The following is a 7,803-nucleotide window of genomic DNA, read 5'->3' as shown; positions in this document are numbered from 1 at the left end:
ATTCTTTACGAGATTGATGCTGCAATCGATGAAGAAAATCAGTAAAGTAATAAATTTAATAGATCAGTGTAATTTATTAAATTTTTTTAAAAAATTACATTTGTTACAATGTCTTTAAAATATAAGAGTAGTAACAAAATGATAGTCTATTGCCTATGGCAAGACCAAGTAATCTAAATATATAAAATTACTTGTCCTGACTGACTGAATGACTGATTCATCATCGCCCAGAGCAAACCGCTAAATCTAAAAAGGTGAAATTTGGTACACAGTTAGGGTACGTCATGAAAACGTGCATTAAGAAGAGATTTTTCGAAATTCTCCAGCGGGGGGGGGAGAGGGAGAGCATTAAGGATTAACCGAAAGATTGGCTTCTACTGTACTATTTTAGAAGCGATTTTTTGTTTTTATCTGCGTTTTAGTAGGGTATACCATGGCAATGCACACTGAGAAAGGATTTTTCGAAATTCCTTTGCGGGCAGGAGAAAATTTAGTCTTCATCGAGTACTTACCGTGCTTCCTCGAAAATAAGACAGTGTCTTATATTAATTTTTGCTCTGAAAGATGCGCTAGGTCTTATTTTTTCCATGAAGAAGAATTCACATTTATTATTGAACAAAAAAATTCCCAAGTCGAACTTAGACGAGAATGACGTATATCCGTTCGTGTCGAACTGAACTTAAATAAAACCGACGTCGATAAAGTTTATTGAAAGCCTTAACCGGTAAAACCAATATGGCATCCGGTACGACTACTCCTATACAGCACCCCTAATAGATGGGAGACATGTCCCCCAGCCCAAGTGCCAAGCAAGCAGCGACCATTCACAAAAATATCCAGCATCGCCTGACCCAAAGACCGGGCTAGGCCATTCATGAGCCTTACAATCAGGCCTCATCAGTGAACTTACGAAGTTCCCTGCTGGAGTGGTCTTCCCACTCTAGCTTCAACTTAACCTTTTTATAACGTTGACATCGGGCTCGATGACCAATTAGTGCTTATTCAATCGTAGCACTATGCAAATGTGATGTGGCGTGATTCCCGGCTAATCAATTAGCCATCACCAGCCGTAACGTTATGCAAATCTGTGATACCCAAGCCATAGTTTTATGCAAATCATACCGTGTGGCGTGATTGTCTGCTGACCAATCAGTGGCTGTACTTTCAAAAACCCAACTTCCACTTTCAGGCATCTGTCGATGACCGTTACAAGTAAAAAAACTTTGCTTGGTCTTACTTTAGGGGGAGGCCTTATATTTAGCAATTCAGCAAAACCTATGCTAGATCTTAATTTCTGAGGATGTCATATTTTCGGGGAAACACGGTAGATGTATTAAATTAATAACATTTCAGACATTGTTATAAAAATTTTTATCTATTTTGATTTTAAAAATGTTCGAACCGTTTTAAATTCGAATTTGTTATTGCATATTGGTTCGATTATAGAACGATTGTAAACGTTACAGAAAATTGATCAAATTGNCAGAAAGGAAATAAAATGTTGATACAGTATTACTACGTAATGTTTCATTCTAAGACTGATACGTGAGTAAATATTATGCCTAAACAGATCATCAATTTGCAGCAGCATGTGTTGTTACAGAATGCAGAGTAATGTCCGCAGGAAACAAATGGCGATTAACTTATTAAATTTTGTATAAGTTAATAAAATATACCATATTTCTTCGTTTTCAAAACATAGAGTCCCCTGCGTAATTCGCAACAGGCTACCGAACGTGTACTAGATTTAAAAACTTTTAAATTTATAATTAACAATTTTCTAATTTATACCTTTTCAATATGTAAAGTAACATATAAATTTCATAGCATTTTAATTAATTAATTAAAATGAAGTGATTTTAGTTACATGTTCTAATGATTTTCGATTAGGTGTTTTGTTGGATAGTGTATTAATTAATTTCTGCCATGTATACATCCTGAGAAAGAAATAGAAGTCTTGTATCATATATATGATGCTTATTGCATTCAAATCAGCTATCAAACTATGATGTGTCTAACCTTCGAACATTTTTGTGTGATCAACTTTTCCTCCTGTTATCAATATTTATTTGTGTGACCAACCTTATTATGTGACCAACTTTTGTGCAATCAACCTACACACTTCATCATGATCTTCGTGTCCAGCCGAAACTATGGGATTAACCTCTTATCTATGCCTTTCATAATCGTTCAAGAATTTCAACATTCTGACGTTCTTTCTTATGAACTTTGGTGGTTGAAATGGACAATTGTAATATCTGCGATTACGGCCTTCTTCGAAATTGGCTCCATCTGTGATATCAACCTACTTCAACAAAAGATGGAAATCACCTGAACTATGTGCATCTGGTGCTTTTATAGACTGAATAAGTATTTCAACTTACTTCTCGCTGAACTCTTAATGGTTGAAATGGACTGATGCATTTAGCTATATCTGTCTAATGATAGATATGAGCTCAGTGAGACTATGTGTACTCAATGCTGTGCATCTTATTTTCCTTAACGTCATTTTCTTATTTTACGATGTNGTATAATTGTTCAATGATATTTTTTCAGTGTTTCTGAATAAAACAAATGCATATACGTTTAATAATGAACATTCTAAAGAATTCAGCAACGAGTTGCTTAATTTTTCCGGAAACACTTGGTGGCGCCATTTATTACGATATTTTATTCAAAAACATTTTATATTTTTAAACTATTGTTAAACGGCAAAGAGATTAATTTTGAGGATAAAAACGAGTTTTTTAAAAAGAAACAAAAATTGTAAATACTAATGACGAGTAAAATCGTCATCATGTCCGACCCTACACGAGATATGACACGACCTCTTTCTCTCTTTACCCATTCGAGTTTTAACCACTAAAATTTATAACATTAATCTTTTTGTACATCAACTATCCTACAAAATATTAAAAAATTTTGACAGAAAACACAACTGTTATTAATTAAGCTTTAAAAAGGGTAAACAAAATCGTGCTTTCTACACAAGTAGTAGTGGTTTGAGTGTAGTAGTAGTAGTAGTGGTTATCAAAAAATTAATTTCAGATGTCAATGAAATTAAAATTGCAAATAAAAATTTGTCGAATGAAGTTATTTCAGATCAAAAAATTAATTTTTCTAATCACAAAAGAAATTTTTACTCAATGGAAATAATCAGAATGTTAGGAATATTCAAGTAAATTTTTATAAAAAAGAAAGAATTAAATGTTTTAATATCGAATAAAATTAACACACAATAATTGTATAAAATGATATAACACCAAAATGAATTTTTTTTATTATCATCAACAATACTAGAATTAATTATTTTCTTGATGGATATTTGTCTTAATATTCTGGTACACGACAGTTTGAAATAATATAACACTGAAATTATTTTTAAATTTTTATTTTTACGTTACAGTTTATTTAAGTGTTTCTATTTTTTTCTTCAGTTTATCTAAACCAAGAAATTTCTGCACCTAATAATTTTTCAAAAAATAAATTATTTTCAAATAAAAAATTTCTCGATTAAATTAAGATTATAAATATTTAGAAAGCTTTTTATTTCATTTTACTTTTTATAAAACATCTTGAAACAATCATTTCAGATACAATAATTTTAGATCAAATGATCAGGAATAATAACTTTAGCATTCAGAAAACTTCTTAATTCATTTTATAAAATATCTTTAAACAGTAAGGCAAACTTTAATATATTCTTTCTAATTATCATAAAATTAATTTGAAATAATCATTTTTATAATTTGTTCTAATATCCAAGTAAATTAAAACATAACAACTTAAAATAATATTTTAACAATAAGACAAAGTAGAATAGGGGAAATAGTTCAATATAATAATTATTTAAATTATATTTGTTACTAATTTATTAAATATCGCAAAGAGAAAAATGCTTTTTATAATATTTTTGGCAATAACAATTTTTTAAATATTATCTGATGTTTGACACCGAAGAAGTTCGATGTCTAAATAATTGTAGTTCTAGTTTTTAAAAATTTTTTTTTAATCTTATCTATCCACCTTAAAATAAAAATAATTCATTATACGTTGTGAAATAATTTAATAAATTTCGTAAATTACTATGTTTAATCCAACCAGTTATATCCGATGTTTTTTCGTCTATAAACTATAATCCATGAATTTTTTTGGTAGAAAATCGACTTGCCATTGATCTTTCGCTGATAATTGATACTTTTTAACAGAATCTATAAAAATGTTTATTACAGCTTCTATAGGACAGTAAAATCTTTTAATGGCCAACTGTCGATAACTTGAAATGCTNTTATTTTACATTGTGTTACTTTTTAATTTTAAGTTTGTTTAGTATCTTAAATTATTAGATTATAAATATTTGTTAATAATAGTCAATAAATATCTTCACGTAAAGTACATATATTTTATAGTAAATAATATATATTTATTTTGTTATATGCAATACATACTTATATGATACATACAGCAATTAACAATAACATGTAAGGATAGTTAAACGTCACATTTACCTTGTTAGTTTAAGCATTTTTATTATTCTAATATTTGTTATCGTAACCGGAAATAACCATAAATAATTGTTAACATTTGATCTACTATCAATGTGTTTAATTTCTTATTAATATGTATACCATAAGATATTATACTTGAATAATCCACTATATATCTTATTGTAAATGCTGTACGTTATTATGCTACTGTTTATTGTGTTATGTAAAACTGTATTTATATTATTTTGCTTTTCATTACTTCAATTGACTATAATGTTTTGTGTGCTATTGATTTGCACTGTTAATATGTAAATAATTTCTATGTATACTTATCTGGTAATGCACCTACTGGGGCTAGATATGTAAGTATGCACTTTAAATAAAGACTGACTGACTATCCCCAATCTCACTAAGAAAGATGGCACCAGTACCTATAATATTCTTGCAAATGTTGAGAACCTACTTAAGAGTAATTTCCCAAAAGATAGCACAGACAACAAGCTGGGAATGCATGAGGAAGTAAGAAATAACATCACCGTCCCCCAGAACAGCAATGATGACTGTTGGTTTTCGTTTCGAGAAGTCAAACATATGGTAAATAATAAGGCCAACAAGAAAGCGCCGGGCATTGACAATATCACCACAGAAATGGTGAAGGCAGCGTTTCGACAAATCCCTATTGCTTTCATGATTTTTTATAATGCCTGCCTAAACCATGCCTACTTCCCAGATCTGTGAAAGGCAAATTTTAAGTTTATTCCAAAAGTGGACAACCCAACTATGGAATGTGACTACAGACCTGTCAACTTGTTGCCAACAATGGGAAAAGTCGTGTATGGTCTTCTCTTTGGCAGAATAAACTGGCACTTAAGTAGCAACAACCTGCAGCACAAGAACCAATATGGGTTCTGCCTTGGCTGTTCAGCCATCCACACAATACAGAGTGTAAAGGACTTTGTTAATCAGGCATGGGACAGCGATAGACATGCTCTGCTGATAAGTGTTAATTTTAGGAAAGCATTCAACCACCAATGGTGGCCTTCCATATTGCATCATTTGTATCAAACTAACTGCCCGAGCGACATATATATATATAGGTTGACTAGCAGCTACCTGGAAAATAGGACTACAGGCTATTACTCAAAGACAATTAAACTGGAAAACAATGTTAACAGAGGCTGCCCTCTAGGTTCCAGAACTGGCCCAGGACTCTGAAACCTGGTATACGATGATCTGCTTTGTAGCCTTCACTCGGACCCAGATATCAAGGCAGAAGGCTTTGCTGACGATACGCTAATAATGATAGCGCATTAGAATAGTTACATTCTACAAAAGAAGGCTAATGAGGTTCTAGAGCTGGTCAGTAACTGGAGCAAAAAGAATAAACTCCTGATCAATTATAATAAAAGCAAAGCAATGGGGTGCACAAAAAACTCCAGGAGGAAGTAGCTGCAGCGTCCACTGGCCATTTACCTGGACTAGAAAAAACTAAAAAGTGTGTCTTGCCTTAAATACCTTGGGGTTTACTTGGACTCAAAGCTAAGTTGGAGGATCCATATCACAGAAATCTGTAAAAAAGTTCAGCAGAGATTAAACCTCTTCAACTACATCTCCAGAAACACATGGGGACTTGGTAGTAGAAACTATAAATTAATCTACAGGGGAGCAATAGAATTTGCTATTCTGTATGCGGCCCAGGTTTCAGGGGACAGAGCAGCATTAGCCTATATCAAGAGGAAATTACTGTCTACAGAGCCGGCCCTACCATAGGGCAAACAGAGCAGCTGCTCCAGGCACTAAGTCCTAGGGGGCGCCTCAGTGGTAAAGAAAATTAAAGAAAAAATATTTTTTTCATTTTTCGGTATTTTAATTGCATGCGTGTGGCCAGTATGTAAATGGCCTTATCTGTTGAGACGTGCGCAAGTCGAGTGCGTGGGCGGGGTTCCACCCCAGGGCGCCATAATAGGATCTCGCTCCATCCTAAAACTTGCCTCAGGCCAGCACTGACTGTCTATCCAGAGACATGCTGCTATTAGAATCTGTAGGGCATATCGCACGGCCTCCACCAATGTGCTACTGGTTATAGCTAACATTATCCCCATACAAATACGAATTATAGAGATCTTCTGGCAGTGGATCATGCTGACCATAAACCATCAGAATATTACCACCAAAAAGATACAGAACCTCTGTAGCAAGGGATTGATTCCTTTTAATAGTGCGAACTCGATTGACTCCATAATTAATTACAAGATAGAAAATTACATTACTGGAAGTACTCTCGGAAGGCACCCGGAGAGACAAGCAGGTATACCTTAATGTCAGAAACAATCATAGTGACAGCAGAGCTCACTGGAACACCTACACAGATGCCTCACGCAATGATAAGGGTACTGGTGCAGCCTTCGTCATCTATGATAGTGAGAATGAGATTCAGCATCAGCAATATTACTGGCTGCACATGCACTGTACTAACAACCAGGCAGAACTGTTAGCGGTTTATAAAGCTCTAAACACCATCACTAAAAATAGGAAGACCTACAATGGCAGCATATGTATCAACACCAGTATGTATGTGATTAATATCCTCTCGAGCAATAATAAGTTCACAAGAACTGGTGTGAAGGTAAGACATCTTGCCAGAAATCTCAGCAAATTTGCTCAACTCAGTTTCATTTGGGTGCCTGGGCACACAGGTGATAAAGGCAATGAGCATGCTGAGGCCCTTGGCAAAAAGGTCACCACAACAGACACCCCCACCACTTTTTCTAAAATTTTTATCATCCATATCAAGAGCAATATCAGAGACTGTATAATGGAGGAGTGGCAAAAGGATTGGGCTACCTCAACCACTGGCAGAACCACTTACAAGTTTTTTCTGTCGATTAATAAAAGACAAGCTCTCAGCTACTTCATTTTCCATGCCATCATGCAATGCCTGACAGGTCATAATAACTTCCCCTCTTACCTTACAAGATTCAAAAAGATCAAAAATGATAATTGCACTTGTGATGAAGTCTCTAAAGGAGACGCCCTCCATTACATCTTTCACTGTATTCTGTATGAAAGATAGCAGGAAGAATTCATCTACCACTGTCTATGAAAGAGATTCGTTGGCCTCTTGAACCCAACACTCTCTGTGAGGATCAAGAGATCTTTGAGCTGTTTGACAAATTTGTAAAGTCTTGTAGTCGCTTCGAGTATAACTCATGCCTACATCAAACCTAACTGGTTTTCCGGACTCCATCTGCAACAACATGTTGGGATCCTACTGCTGTTCCGCTCTGTACAGGCAGCTGGAGCGATCGCCACTCTT

Source organism: Centruroides sculpturatus, unplaced genomic scaffold, assembly GCF_000671375.1.
Source record: "Centruroides sculpturatus isolate CEXI.00-Female unplaced genomic scaffold, Cexi_2.0 scaffold548, whole genome shotgun sequence".
NCBI lineage: Eukaryota > Metazoa > Arthropoda > Arachnida > Scorpiones > Buthidae > Centruroides > Centruroides sculpturatus.
Note: the sequence above shows the minus strand (reverse complement) of the source record.